The following is a 17,227-nucleotide window of genomic DNA, read 5'->3' as shown; positions in this document are numbered from 1 at the left end:
TTTTGCAAAATTTATTGGTATGTATCCTCAAATTTGAATAAGCCAAATATTTTTTGAGATGGGTAAACCTTTTTATGCAAAGATGAATCACACACACACACAACTTGTCCTTGTAGGATACATATTGAATTTTCTAACCATTTTGGTATTTTTAGGCATATATGTGTGTTTTTGCATTTTATGTTTATTTTGTAGGATTCTGACATGAATGAGCCACTAAGATCTTCAAGGGAATTCATATCCAACATTTTATGTGAAATACGGGAGGATCAACAATTTTACAAGATGTCATGCTTGGATGGTACATGCTTATTTTGTGAATCTTTGCATCTTTTATCAACTTGTGAACATATGGATACTACACATGCAATTGGAAATGAAATAGTAGATTAAGAAAAATATAATATAGTGACATATGCTCTAAAAAATGGGAAATAGGGTAAAAGATGTGATCGAGTCATTGAAAAGATTCTAGTGTATGAGTTCATGAAGATTTTTTGTGAAAAGATTATTTACGAGTATGCAAGGCATACACATGGAGCTCGATGGTTGGATTTGCAATTCAAGTTGTGCAAGGATACATTTTCACTGGATATCATTGTTTCAGTTGTATACTTCACAAAGAACTACACACTACAACCACAAAATGAAGTACAAGCAAAGTATTATACCTCTCAATAGGTTTCCATATTTTTTCACATAACATTCATGCATTCACCTACAAGTACAGAGGATGACAGGAAGATATTGAGGGAGTACCATTTAAACATCAATGATGATCTATCATATTCTAAAGAGTTTGTACATGGTTGTATTCAACTATTTTATGGAGATTTGGATAACAAGGGCATACCATATCACTTTTTGGAGATTGGATTCCATTTTGATTTTGTGGCCCCATCTCGGGTGATGCTAAAACTTGTAGTGTTGGCTAGTACAAAATCACTAATTGGTGAATCTCTCTAACCATTCATCATGGGTGGCTGGGTAAACCCTAGTCTCAAGCTCATCCTATCTCGTTGACCATTCGAACATTCTCGTGCACACTGAACCAAATTGACCCTAAGAGTCATTAAATGCCATAGGGTAAAAATATTTGAAAGGGAATATCTCAGAGCTCATGCAAGGTATGGATGAAATTCCAAGTACTACAAGTTCATGTTGTTGACATCTACAATAACTTCTCTCTCTCTCTCTCTCTCTCTCTCTCTCTCTCTCTCTCTCTCTCTCTCTCTCTCTCTCTCTCTCTCTCTCTCTCTTTCTGGATATTGGATTCCATTTTGATTTTGTAGCCCCATCTCGGGTGATGTTGAAACTTGTAGTGTTGGCCAATACAAAGTCGCCAACTAGTGAATCTCTCTAACCATTCATCGTAGGATGGAACTATCTATTTTTAAAGCTCTAGTGGCTAGGTAAACTCTAGTCCCAAGCTCGTCCTACCTTGTTGATTGCTTGAACATTCTTGGGCACGTTGAACCAAATTGACCCTAAGAGTCATTAAATGCCATAGGGAAAATATTTTTGACGAGGCATATCTTAGAACTCATATGAGATATGAATGCAATTCTAAGTGCTACAAGCTCATGTTGTGGACACCTACAATAACCTTTCTCACTTTTTGGTGATTGGATTCCATTTTGATTTTGTGGCCCCATCTCACATGATGTTGAAACTTGTAGTGTTGGCCAGTAAAAAGTCACCAATTGGTGAATCTCTCTAACCGTTTGTCATGGGATTGAACTATCTATTTTGTTAGCTCCAAGTGGCTGGGTAAACCCTAGTCCCAAGCTTGTCTCATCCTGTTGACAACTTGAACATTCTCAGGCATGTCGAACTAAATTGACCCTAACAGTCATTGAATGCCATAGGGTAACAATCTTTGATGGGGCATATTTCATAGCTTGTGTGAGGTATAGATGCAATTCTAGGTGCTACAAAATCATGTTGTCAATACCTACAATAACCTCTCTCTCTTTTTGGATTGGATTATATTTTTATTTTGCAACCGCATCTCGAGTGATGCTGAAACTTGTAGTGTTGGCCAATACAAAGTGACCATCTGATGAATCTCTCTAACCATTCGTCATGGGATCAAAATATTTGTTTCATTAGCTCTGGGTGGCCAAGTAAAACCTACTCCCAAGCTTGTCCCATCCCTTTGATCACTTGAACGTTCTCGAGCATGCTAAATTTAATTGACCCTAAGAGTCATTAAATATCATAGGGCATCAATCTTTGACGGGGCATATCTCAGAGCTCATGCGAGGTATGGATGTAATTATGGGTGTTATAGGATCATGTAATTGACACCTAAAATAACCTCTCTCTTTTTGGATATTGGATACCATTTTGATTTTGCGGCCTCATCTCAGGTGATGCTGAAACTTGTAGTATTAGCTAATACAAAATTTCCAATTAGTGAATCTCTCCAACTGATCGTTGCGGGATCAAATTGTCTATTTTGTTAGCTCTGGGTGGTCGGGTAAATCTTAGTCCCAAGCTCATCCCATCTTGTTGACTGCTCAAACATTCTTGGGCATGCTGAACCAAATTGACCGTAAGAGCCATTAAATGTTATAGGGCAGCGATCTTTGATGGGGCATATCTTGGAGCTCATGCAAGGAATGGATGCAATTCTAGGTGCTATAGGATAATGTTGCTAACACCTACAATAGCCTCTCTCTCTTTTTAGAGATTGGATTCCATTTTGATTTTGTGGCCCCATCTCTAGTGATGCGAAAACTTGTAGTGTTGGCCAGTACAAAGTCGCCAACTAGTGAATTTCTCTAACCATTCATCATGGAATCAAACTTTCTATTCTATTAGCTCCAAGTGGCCAGGTAAATCCTAGTCCCAAGCTCATCCTTTCCTATTGATCACTCAAACATTCTTAGGCATGTCAAACCGAATTGACCCTAAGAGTCTTTAAATGCCATAGGGCAACGATTTTTTACGGGGCATATCTCAGAGCTCATGTGAGGGATGGATGTAATTTTGGGTGCTAAAGGATTGTATTGTTGACACCTACAATAAACTCTCTCTCTTTTTGGACATTAGATTCCATTTTTATTTTGTGGCCCCATCTCGGGTGATGCTGAAACTTGTAGTGTTGGACTATACAAAGTTGCCAACTAGTGAATCTCTCTAACTATTAGTCATGGGATCAAACTATATGTTCCATTAGCTTTATGGGGATAAGTAAACCCTAGTCCCAATCTCATCCCATCCTGTTGACCGCTCGAACATTCTCGAGCATGTCGAACTGAATTGACCCTAAGAGTTATTAAATGCCATAGGGCAATGATCTTTGACAGGGCATATATTGGAGCTCATGTGAGGTACGGGTGTAATTCAATATGCTATAGGATCATGCTATCGACAACTAAAATAACCTCTCTCTCTTTTTGGAGATTGGATTCCATTTTGATTTTGCGGCCCCATTTCAAGTGTTGTTGAAACTTGTAGTGTTGGCCAAATAATCGTTCATCATGGGATCAAACTATCTATTCTGTTAACTCTGGGTGGCCGAGTAAACCCTAGTCCCAAGCTCTTTCCATCCCATTGACTGCTCAAACATTCTCGGGCATGCCAAATTGAATTGACCTCGAGTCATTAAATGCCAAAGGGAAATGATCTTTGATGGGGCATATCTCAAAGTTCATTCGAGGTATGGATGTAATTATAGGTGCTATAGGATCATGTTTTCAACATCTATAATAACCTCTCTCTTTTTTTAGAGATTGGATCTTGTTTTGATTTTGTGGCACCATCTTAGATGATGTTGAAACTTTTAGTGTTGGTCAATACAAAGTCACTAATTGGTGAATCTCTCCAACCGTTCATTGTGGGATCAAATTATCTATTCTGTTAGCTCTAGGTGATCGGGTAAACCTTAGTTCAAGGATTTTCTCATATCATTGATTCCTCTAACATTCTTAGGCATGTCAAAATGAATTGACCCTAAGAGTCAGTAAATGCCATAGGGAAACGATCTTTGATGAGGAATATCTCAGAGATTATGTGAGACATGGATGCAATTCCAAGTGCTATAGGGTCATGTTGCCATCATCTACAATAAACTCTCTCTATTTTTGGAGATTGGATTCCATTTTGATTTTGCAACTCCATCTCGAGTGATGTTGAAACTTGTAGTGTTGGCCAGTACAAAGTCACCAACATAAACTAACTTAATCTAAGGTAAAAATTCAACATTTAATGTAGTTTTCTCTTTGGTCCCTCTCATAGAGATTATGCTTGATATTGTTCTAAGTTGTCTAATTGATATTGTTTTAGCTCAAGTGTTTCACAGATAGTGTTGCATCTATATTTCCTTTTTATAGTACTATAGATAAGAAGTCCAATGTCATGATTATTTCTCCTTCCAGGAAGCTATGGATTCAACATACATTTTTTGTGCAACATTAGTTTATTGAGGACTTGACATGAAAACATGTAGACCACCACCAAAAGGCCACTTGGAACCAATTGTCCCTCCCCAATTTTTCAGTTTTCCCTCCTCATGAGAAAGAAGGTTTAAATGGTCCTCCTCCACAACATCATTGTACAAACTTTGACCCATTTTGACCATCTAGTGTCCCCCCTAGCGTTTATTAGCTTACACATGCCTCAACAAGGCTTGGTCAAACTAAATTGATTTAAGCACACCAACACACCACTTTGACTTGGCTAGAGTCACAATAAGCCTCAAGGTAATAAAAACAAAAAAAAAAGCCAAAAAAGGGTTGTTAGGTGCCCTGCACCAGGATAATGACAAATAATTATAGCTATAGGAATCATAAGAAGAGCATATGTAATGTGTTTCCATGAATGAAGATCTCAAAGAGATGGATAAGAAAGCAATATTGATATAAATTTCCATGAATAAATTAAAAACTTCATTTGAAGTCTTCTTGTGTTATGAAGATAAAGCATATTTAAACTCTTCAAATGTTTATGATGACAATAAGATTCAAGCTTAGACATTTACATAATGCAGCCAACTCAAAAGTCAAACTTCAATGTTAATTGTATAATAGTAATAAGAATTCAAGTTTCATTGTTCTCATCCCAACAAAAACTCCAAATAAGTTACTCATGATAAAAAAATACTCATAACTCGTACAATTTAATTACAAATTAATATCATAGCCTTATTCACATGTCAAAAGATACTATCAAAGCTTATTATAATTTTTTCTACCCTTATTTTAGATGCAAATTACATTAGAATGAAATACATGGAATACTTAAAATGTAAATAAGAAAAATAAGAGATATATATATATATATATATATATATATATATATAACCAATAATGTCATACATGAAAAAACATATAATATATTATGACAACCAATAATGTCATACATGAACAAACATATAATATATTATTATAACCAATAATGTCATACATGAAAAAAACACATAATATATTATGATAACCAAATAATGTCATGCATCAAATATATGTCATACATCAAATATAAAATGTCATATATACATCAAATGTATGTCGAATATGTCCACTAACATTAAATCCAAGATATATGTCCACTAATGCCTATACATGTCTGTCTATCCTTATATATTTTCCTTCCCCGATGGTGTCTTCCTTACACAGTCACTCATCCTCTTGTTTAGGCTCTTTTCTAAGTGGAGTTGATACAAATAATGTATATATGAATCAATAATTATTATAAATTGAAATCAAATATATGTATACACAAAATTAATTATTTTCTTATCGCCATCAAATAGTCACTCTGTACATCCACCTCAAAGGCTCACGAAAAATTGAGAGTAATAAGGCCCTACAACAATTAAATCAATATAATCACTCGATCATACTTATAAATACCATTTGAAATTTCAATACTAACTATTATAAATAACAACTAAAACTATGAAAACTCTTTCATACCTCAGTCAATAGCTCTGAACTACCCATCATGACAATATCTCCATGATCAATGAACTGGAAAAGATGAGGAGGAGTCTCAGACGTCAACAACTGCAAATCATATAAAACAATTTACATGAAATGTGAAACATAAAACAAATATAATAAAATGAATTAAATTAACATGAAACAAATGTACCTCTACGAAGCTAGTATCATGCCTAGGCTCATAGTCCCTTGTGAATGTCAATGGTTTAGTAGAGAACTAATGCACATGGATAAAAAATTTTGTCGATCCTTCATATGATTACTTAATAAATATATGTATTAATTTAAATGATTAAATCAATACATACCTCTCAACTCATCGACGAGACATAAAATGGGGCCAGCGAATCTGTATTAGGGCCATCAAAACTCTTACCCTAAATTTTGAACAATGTTAAGACATGCTAATTAATTAGTCATCACTGTACATACAAAATGTGATCAAATTAGTTTATTATAATTGTAATTTAGGGCCATCGAAACTCTTACCCTAAATTTTGAACAATGTCAAGACATGCTAATTAATTAGTCATCACTGTACATACAAAATGTGATCAAATTAGTTTATTATAATTGTAATTTACCTGTATGTCAATGTAAAATGTGTCACTTAGAAACACATTAGTGACTAGCCCATCATCCATAGTGTCTCCAACATGACTACCAAATGTGCATAAAGATCCACATGACATGCACATGTGACCACGATGCAAAGAAGGCTCCTCCTCAACTAATGGATTGATGCAATGAATGAGAGTCTGTGTCAAAGCATTGATAGTCCCTAGAGTACTGGTCTCTACATGTTGCTTTACAACTGCAGTGTGAGGCTTCACCCCGACCCATCCTAGCACCGATGATACATTGTTATTTTGATACTCATGCTGACATGTCAGAACATTATTGGATACACTGAACAATGTTATGCTATTTTGCGATGTGTGATGCTTACTTTAGTTATTTTATTTTAGCCATTTAATGCTTATAAATACGTATAATGATGAAAGAAAATGTATGCAACGCTAACACATTTGGTTATGCAAGTCGAAAGGTTAGAAATATGAGTAGAACTAGATAAACAATTATTTATTGGAAAAATGGATGCTTTAATTTATATAATTCCTCTAATATGTAATTCACATTATGCATGTGGTTTTGGACCTATTGATGTGTGTAATGAGTGTGCAGGAAAAATTAGCCGAGACAACTCAACGGAAAAACGGAGCTAAACTACTTGTTAATTTTGTGCTAACTTTATATTGTAATTCTCTAAAGGGTGTAAATTGATCTTACTATTCTCCTAACCTTTTATTGTTCCAAATAAGCCTTTAAAGGCTTAGAAACATTAAATCTAAGTACCCCTATGGGTAAGGGTATGGGTGGGGGTACTTTCCAACCCTTTAGCCTCCTAGGTTGACTCTTAGGGTCTCTTAAAAACCCTATTATAGGCTGATTTCGAAAATGGGTTGCTCTCTACTTGGGTTAGTGAAACCAAATCTCCATCTTGAGTTACTTGAAGCTTAGTGGGGTTAGGGACCATACTTAGAGGCATTTTGGGGGAGTTAGTTTTTTGTCACCCAATCCTCTAGTTTTGGAGGAAGCCTTGAAGATTGAAGAAAGAAAAAGGGAAGCTCTTCTCAAACCACCATTGCCATAACTCTTTTATGAAGGTAGGAGTTCTTCACTCCATGAATGGTTCTTGGTGTGTGTTCATGTTTTGAATCTTGTTTGAATCATGTTGGAGACATTGTGTAGATATGCATTCCTTGCTTGTGTGTTGAGGGTGGTTTTGGGAGGGATTTTATCTTGTTTTCCTTTGATGTTATTCATATGCCTTCTTGATGTTTTGTTTATTTTTGAGAGGTTTTTGTGGGGATGTTCTTGGCAACACTCACCCTTGGATAGGGAAGAAGTGGCCATGCTTGGGGAAAGGGCCTTAGTTGGACCTCAATAGTGTAGAGTCTCAGAGAGGAGGGAGAAAGGGTAGGGTGTATGGGCCCCTACTTGTCATGTTATTGAGAATTTTTGAATGTGGTAAAGAATGAAAATCCTTGTGGATATAGCCCCGAAAGGGCCTTGAGAAAGAATGGAAATTCTTGAAGTTTTAAGCCTCGAAAGGGCTAAGTGAAGGTATGGTGATTGACTTCTCCTATTGAGAAAATCCACCTTTCCCCTATATTGGTTCATTGTTGGACCTATTGTGCAACTAGGTGGGAATGTATGTTCATTTTTCTTATCTCCTTGTGTTGTTATTTCTTGTATCTCCCATGTTTACCCTTGAGGCAATGAAGACATTTGATAAAAGTCTCTTGTGAAAGCCTTGAAGAAAACTCAATGAATTGTAATATCATGTAAATTGTAATTGAATTTGATGTAGTGGCAAAGATATCGGGTTTTCTTAATGGTTCTTTCCCGATGGAGCCTTGAACCAGGATGATTAATAGAGGAAAGAAAAAGATTATGAAACTCTTCTTGAAATGCTCTCATGTGTTTCCAAACTTTGGCATATGTATGTGAGAAAATTAGAATGATAGTTAATGTCTTAAACTGGGAAATTCTAAGTTTCAATTATGATAATGAAAGGCAAATGGATGTGTTGAAGTTTCATTTCAATGTTTTGAACAATAGCATGTAATAATAATCCTACATTGTGACCACCAAGTTATCACATACATGGTTCAGCTTCATTATTAATACAATTGAATTTGATAAGAATGATTCATCACCATTTTAAATTCTAAATATAGGATCATAATTCCTTGTTAAGTTTCATAAAGAACAAAATCAATATGATTAAGAGGATTATAATTCCTTTGCATGCTTTTGTATCAATTCGATTAAGAGGATTATAGCTCCATATTGCCTCTAGAAATGTTTAAATTCATCTTGCATATCAAAGAACTTTAGCAAGAAACATGCCAACTCTTAGCCAAAATTGGCTTTCAACAAAAAAGTGCACCTCCAGGCCCAAAAAGGCTCTCTGGAAAATGTATGGAAGAAATTTTAATTTCCCTAGTCACAGAGAATATTCTCTATATTATTCTCTTGGATCTCAAATAAACACCATTATTAAATCCTTAAAAGAATATATATCAAATACTTTTGAAATTTAAAATATTCTATAGAAAATTTTGTTGACATCTTTTTTCACCAATAAAACTTTTGGCATTTAATTTCCATAAGACTTGTGATACAAGTCGGATTGCATAAAAGATTTTATTAATTTAAAAAGGAAACCCCACCTCCTGCCAGCAAGTACAGGGGTCGCATCATGCAGGAGGGCAGGAGAGTTTATATCTTTTTAGCAAAGTATTTAAGAGAGGGGGGGATGGGAACTCACCAACTTACCCCCCCCCCCCCCCCCCCCCCCCCCCACATCATGCGCTGACCTGTCGGAGGTATTTGAGGTGAAAAAAAGGAAACATGGGGAAGCTTTCGTTCCTTTCCCCTGCTGCCACAAATTCGCAGGTCGTCCTGCGTGATGTGTCCCCCACGCAAGGATAGGGGATGAACCTGCCACGCGCAGGCCTTGGGCAGCGCATGGGCAGGCCCTATAGGATGGAGCTTGGGGTAGGTTATGTATATGAGCAATGTTAGTATGCTAATAGAAACCAAATTTAAATAAAGCTTCTACAAACTAAACAAAATTCATAAACTTCAAGATGGACTAAGATGAGCTCTCAATTGAGAATATGAGCCATTAATGGGCTCTCTCAATGAGAAGCTCTCTTGTTGAGTAGCTTTGTCTAAATAGATAGGATGTATGCTCAGGCTTTATGCTTTAAAAAAGGCTTCAAATGGAATTGGAATTTGGGTGTGAGTGTATGGTTTTGATGTAAATGGCTTCTTAAAATGGCATTATGACTTTACTTCATGGATTGTGTTATTTTGCAAAGGGGAAGGATCCAATTTATAGGCAAGAGGCTTGAGGGATTGAGGGCTAAGATGCAAGGATGGGAAAAAGCTCATGGAGGGCTCAGATTGCATGAGAGGAGAGCACATGGATTGTGCTTCCTTACAACCAATCAGGGAGTGACACATGTCATAGGGTGAGAGGATGAAGGAAAGGGGAAGGATGAGTCAACAAAGGAGGCTCAAGGGATAAAATCTTCATAAAGACCCTCATAATGGCTTGTAAGAGCAATAAAAGGGCTTGGAAGAGTCATTTATGGCCTAGTGGGCTTCATAAAGTTTTATGGTTGGGATATTTTGAAGGAGATGAGAGGAATTTTGACTTGGGCTTGATTAGGAAAGTTTTAAGCTTGCTTAGGCTTGTGCAAATGATTAGAGGATGGATTAGGATGGTTTAGGATTAGCTTAGGGATAGGCAAGTGGATGGCATTTAATGAGGGTGGGTGAAGGAGGAGATATTTGTTAACTCTGGCTTGGGTTAGTAAGTTTTAACCCATGTTTAGGGAATGTGACAAGGTTAGGAGGGGATTAGGATTAGGTTTAAAGACATCTTCTAGAAGAGTCTAGACTTTGGATGAGGATAAAGACTTTCTAGAATAGTCTAGAATTTCCTAGGATGAGGATGAAGACTTTCTAGAAGAGTCTAGAACTTCTTAGGATGAGGATAAATTAGATTTTTAGGAAATAAATAAAGTTTTATTTATTTCAAAGGTTTGGGTTGAGGAGATATTTATTAAAACTTTTTTAATAAACATGAGGATTAATATTTAATCTTAATTAAATATTTTGAGTTGGGATTAGGGGTAGGAAATGATGGGATTAGCCTTTAATCAAAATTAAAGAAGGATTAGAAGATTTTGGAAGAGGTTAGTGGTCTTAAGGAAATTGGCCAAGTTTTCGGCAAAAAATAAATTTTTTATTTATTTTGGATTTTTTGGTCAATTTATTAATTAAATAATTAATAAATAAGAAACTAATGTTTAAATAAGATTTAAACATTTTTGGGAGGGATTCCTTAATTAAATATTTTTAATTAAGATAAAGGGATTTAATGGCATAAAAATAAATAAATAAATAAATAAATAAATAAATAAATAAATAAATTAATAAATGATGATGTCATCAGGAATTTTTCAGAAAATAAAAATACTTTATTTTCTAAAGGTTTTTAGGTGTCTACAGGTTATAGTCTAGGGGGGGGGGGGGGGTTGGGGTAGTAATTCAGTTTTTGTGATGTAATTTTTTTTTGTATTTTAAAATATGTTTTTTTTTTTAATATATTATCTAAGATTAGATTAAGTGGTTTAAATCTTAAGTTAGTTAGGATAGTTTAAATATAGCAAGGCTTATATTTTAGTAATGCATAGTTATGGGGTTTGAATATTAGTCATTTAGTATTCCAATGAATGGCAATTTTAATGGGTTAATTAGATTTTAATTTCTTGTATTGTTAAAAATCTTAGAGTTAGTTAGATGTTGAGTATATGTCAATGATCTAAAAGTTAGAATGATAGTTACGTTCTTTTGTATTTAGTATTAGTCTTGTGCTAAATTAGAGTTAGTAGTTTAATGACGTTTAGTTGTCTAGTAGATTTATTTAAATTAACCTTCGTCTTAGTTGTTAAATTGCTAAGATCGATTAATATAAGTTAGATTGTTATATTTTGTATTGAGGATTACTTTAAAACTTATATTTAGATTTTAGTTGTTAGTGTTAGAAAGTTTCCACGTGAAATTGAATATAGTAATTCAAACAAATTTGATGTCTCATTAATTAGTTTTATTCTGTTACGAGCTTCATGGATTAATTTTAATGTGGACTTAAAGGTACGATAATTCGGATAAAGTTTAGATTAAAAATATAGATTCTTTGAATTTGTTATAGTCAACAACTTTAATAGTGAACATTAAATTAATTAATTAGATTTTTATAAGAACGAAGGTGATAAATTTGAAAATTCAAAACGTAGTAAGAAAAATCGATAATGTTCTCATCTCTATGGTATGTACATTAAAGGTCAGTTGGATTTTGGTTTAAAATTTTAAAACTTAACTAGAATGAAGATGTAAGAAGTTAATTTATGACATTAAGCCTGGAGCAATTGATTAAAGATGTAACAACGATCAAGTTATTCATTTAGTAGTAAGGGCCTAGTTAGTTATAACATCCTTAAGGTCGTAAAAATTGATCACGATTAGTTCCATTATAGTTAAACCCTAAAACTTTTTCGACCATGTTGTCTTGCTTAATCCTAGTTAATCACAAGAACATTTGTCGACCCCATTATCTTAATTAGTCAAAAATAAATAAATAAATTTGTGTGTGTTTTTGTCCTTACTTTTTGGGCATGACATGCAGGAATAATGACATGCTCATCCTATGGCTTAACAATAGGCGCTCTAACTACATTAGGGTCACGGCTTACCTTGACCTCTCAAATAATGACTCCCCACCTCTACCTTGAGAACCCGACATATAAAAATAATTGGGGATCTCCCCAAGGAAAAATTCACAATATAATTTCTTTAAGGAATACATTGGAACCTCGTGATTATTACAGGGAGGGGCATTAAAGACCATCTACCATATATCTGAAAAGTTATTTCTAATATCATTATGTATGCACCAATGGATGGGGAACCTGTTGTCACAAAAGCTTGTACCCTGTTCCAAAGTCTTACTTAAGGAAAACCTCGTGAAACATGGAAACAACCTCCAAGTTGTGGGACTTGAACTATGAGGTTGAGTCTCTAGAGAAGGTCAACTTCCTCTACTATTAGGATGCACTTAAACTATTCTTGAAGAGAAAAGGGAGAAGGAATACATGAAATTAACTACCTAATCTATTCTAAAAAGGGGATGCACCAAAATAGGTTGTTCAGACTAGTCTTTGCCCATACATGCATAATACTATTATATGACAATCCAAAGATATACAAATTCAAACTTGCTTTAATTTGTAAACTACATAAAGATCAAACAATCACATGAGTGAAACGAGGAAAATTGCTTCACTTATTATCATTCATGGACCAAAGAGATATAGGAAATGCACATTACAAATATTCATAGTATGTCGAAGAGAGGTAGACAAGCTTACACAGTATGACGATGATTGAAGGAGATAAGGTAGAAAGTCATATAATTCAAGGAAAAGAGGGAATTTTATAGTAGCATTCCAAGGCAATACTAGGGAAAATAGAGAAGATTTGACCCTAAGAAAGAGTATGATATTTTCCTTTATAGTGCCAACATAACTTGGATAACTTCCCTCATAAGATAAAAAATAACCACTACAATCAAACCTTCTGAGAATGATCACTACAAAATTTAAAAGATCTAATTATTGTGTAAATCCATACATGAGAGGATCACTTCTTTACCAAAAAAATCTTTGAGAGGTTAGGAGCGATAGTCATTTAGTCTTTGACTGAATGAATGGATCAACTAATGATGGTGGAGTATCTCTTTGCATTTATCAAGCCTAGGGATCAATTAAAGTAGTTACATGAGATCAAAAAGATCAGATTCATCATTCAAGGAACTACTTCCACTATCACCACCTTCCAAATTGATCATGAATTTTGGTCAACTAAGGTTTAACCATCAAGTCTTTCCACATGGACCGAACATTTCTCACCATTCTACCATTCTGCCAGCAATTCAATTTTATGCCTTGTGTTTGACCATCCACGATCGCAACCTCACCACCACCTTCCTTGAATAACAGTTATTTCTTGCAAAACCATGACCATTAGTTCATCGTTGCCTTGCAACCTACTCTTAAACATTCCTCATTAACTACCATGACCTTGCAAAGATTGAGTTTTGACTGCATTCGCACCATTTCCACTTTAACCCAAGGTTCCTTCTGACCTTTACGACCGAGAAAAATAAGGGCAATCACTTGATCACAACTCAATCCTTAACCATTTCTTGACCCACGGTGATCATGTGCTAGATGTGGATCTAGTTGATCTAACGGTGTAAGATATGTCTTTGAAGCATTGGGGACTTGCTCTTTCCACACTATCACAACTTAAACCATAGTGTGTTAACATAACCATGTGTTCAGATGAAAATAAGCAATTGCACCTTCACTATCTTGACCTTGGCTAGAACTCAATAGATTGCAACTATGCGAATCGCATGGTCATGACTTAAAATATTCAAAGGAATAATATAAAATATAGCTAATGCCTAATTCAAAACCTTAGGTGACCGTTGGGTGAATTATCATTTAAAAATTTGATTCCTTGGAAAGAGGGCATTTTGGCTAACATTTTTGGTGACTCAGAGGGGATGCAAGCCTATTTAGCATATGACCAGTGACCATCAAAAGATCCATTAGGCTATGGAGTCTCTGAAACCATGAAACTCATCAATTTTATCATTTCTGCCACATTCTGAGCTATAACATGCCTTCTTCTTCTGTAAGTTGACAAAAACTTAGAACCAAAACTCTCTACTACAAATCAAAACATGCGCTTGTGCACTTCTTGGAAAACAGGAGAGAATAGAAAAAGAAAAACTACTTTGACTATGTACATGAACACTTATCTCATTAGAAATAGGGTTTGAGATATATTCCATTGACTAGAATAGGTAAGACTTTGCTATTAGGCACGCTCAAATGGAAAGCATTAGATTGTTTGCAACTAATGATTACATAGGGACCACTCCATAAGGCATCAAACTTTGAGTACCTCCCTACTTTTTCTTTGTCTACATCCCACTTAAGCACAATATTGCCTCCCCTAAAATTTTTGACCTTAGCCTTTTTATGAAAACTCCTCTTCATCTATTGGTAATGTATTTCTAAGATCTGTATTGCTTGACCTCTTTTCTTCTCTAACTCCACCAAATCTGCCATTCTTATAGACATAGCATCATCTTCAATTAATTATAACTGATGAGCTAGCTCAAGAGTGGGAAAATCTAGTGAGATAGGAAGCCTAACTTTCCTGCCATATATTAACATGAAAGGAGAATTTCCTATGGCTCTCTTGGGCGTTATTCTATCAGCCCAAAGGGTAGCCTTCAATTTCTAGTGCCAACACCTTTGGTTATCTTCAATAATTCTCTTGATGATCTTGATCAAATTTTTACTTGATGACTCAACTAAACCATTACCTTGAGGATAATAATTGGAAGATGTACTCAAGTAAATGCCATGATCAATTGCCCATGCACAAATTTGAGCTCCTACAAATGATTTAGCATTATTTGATATTTATGGTAGAAGGTGCACCAAATCTTGTGACAATTCCATTAAGGAATTCCATAACTGAGGCTTTTGTAGAGTCGTTTAAGGCTATTACCTCTGTCCACTATGTAAAATAATCCATAGCAGCTAGAATCCATTTGAGACCAAAGCTATAAGGTGGGTTGATAGGACCAATAAAATCTAATCCCCACTAGGTAAAAGGCTGATCAACCTGGATGGGGTGAAATGGAAGGCCTACAAGTTTCTGTTTACCTGAGAGAAGGCACACTTTTCTCACTTCCTTATATGCCTATGGCAGTCATGGAACAAGGATCACTAGTAGTAACTAGCTTTCATGATATTCATTGCAATGGTTCTTGCTGAAAATTGGCCACTATTAGGACCATCATGAAGCTCTTTGACTATCCTCTTTGCTTGATCTACATCAATACATCTTAGCAAGGCTCCATTGAAGTCTCTCCTAAATAGAACACCATCAATTATAGCATAGGGGATGAACTGCAGCCTGAACTATCTTTTTTTTGGCTTTATCTAGTCCTTGAGGATATCCATTCCTAGCTAAGAAGGTCTTCATATCATCTATCCAACTCATTGGATTGTAATTTCTTGCCTCCTGCTATTCTACCAACACCAAGACAACTTTGTCATCAGGCTCATGAGATGAGATCATCTATTCACATAATCCTTTTCCTCTTATTTGTTAAGTAATCTGAATATCCACATCATACTCCATTACCTTGGTGATCCAATCATCTCTTTTCTCACTAATGTCTTTGCTTAACAAGAAATCCTTAACACTAGCATGAGGGACCAACAAATGGATTTTGTTACGAGACAACAGGTGTCTGAACTTCTTCAAGGCTCTTATGACCACAAGGGCCTACTTTTTCACATAGCTATACTTATTTTCATATTCTTTGAGTCCTTCACTAGAGAAAGCAATAGGCTTCTCTTCATTTTTATCATTTAGTTTAGTCAAAACAACAAAAATATTTGACCCACCTCCTATGGTGTAAAGAATGAAATCCTTATCAAAATTTGGATTAATGATAGTAGGAGCTGAAGTAATTATTGCTTTGATCTCTTCAAAAAAAAAATTTCCCTTCCTTGGCCAATGAGAAAGCCATATTCTTTTTTAGCATAGTTGTAAGAGGTTTCACCATGGTAGCAAGGTTAGGAACAAATCTTCTCACAAAATTTATTCTACCAACAAAACTTTGTAGATCTTTCTTATGACTACGAAGAGAAAGGGAAAGTATTGCCTTTGTCCTCTCTAAATCAATAGTCAGACCATCCTCAAATACAATATGTCCTAAAAATTTCCCTTGGTTAGTGGCAAAGAGACACTTGCTTGGATTCAAAGATACTCTGTACTCTCTACATCTTACAAACACTTGTTTGAGATGACCAAAATGCTTCACTACATACTTTAAATATACTATGATATCATCAAGATAGACTAACACAAACCTCTCAATCATATTTTTGAAGGCCATCTCCATTGCTTTTAGAAATGTGGCACCTGTATTCATTAGTCCAAAAGGCATTTTTCTATAGGCATAAGTGCCCCCTTTAGTAGTGAAAGCAGTTTTATTTCTGTTAGCTTCCTTGACTAGTACTTGATTATAAGCTAAGAATCCATCCAATAAGGAGAATCTCTCTGAACCACTAACCTTGGACAATATTTTCTCCATGGAAGGGAGAGGATGATGACCTTTGAGGGAGGCTCCCTTAAGATCCCTAAAATCTATGCACAATCTAATCTCTCCATTCTTTTTCCAAATAGGAATAAGATTTTCCATCTAAGAGGAATGCTTAATAGGGAAAATGATATTGGCCTCAATTAATTTCGACAACTCGTTTCTCATTAGGTACTCAATCTTAGGGTTTACTGGCCTCTTTTTTTGCCTAATAGGCTTGACATTATCCACCAAATCTATAGTATGTTGAAACAAACTAGGGTCAAACCCCTTTAAATTGTCATTTGTCCAATAAAATATATCATTAAACTCTTAACATAGATGAACAAAATTTTATTGCTCTACTTCAGAACATACCTTCCCTATGCTTAACATCCTTCCATTAGCAACTATGATTGTCATATGGTGTCCTTTATTTGCTGCTAGATTCATGCCTCTTTCC

The sequence above is a fragment of the Cupressus sempervirens genome, chromosome 3, assembly GCF_028749045.1.
Source record: "Cupressus sempervirens isolate cs-2001-9-10 chromosome 3, ASM2874904v1, whole genome shotgun sequence".
Lineage (NCBI taxonomy): Eukaryota > Viridiplantae > Streptophyta > Pinopsida > Cupressales > Cupressaceae > Cupressus > Cupressus sempervirens.
Note: the sequence above shows the minus strand (reverse complement) of the source record.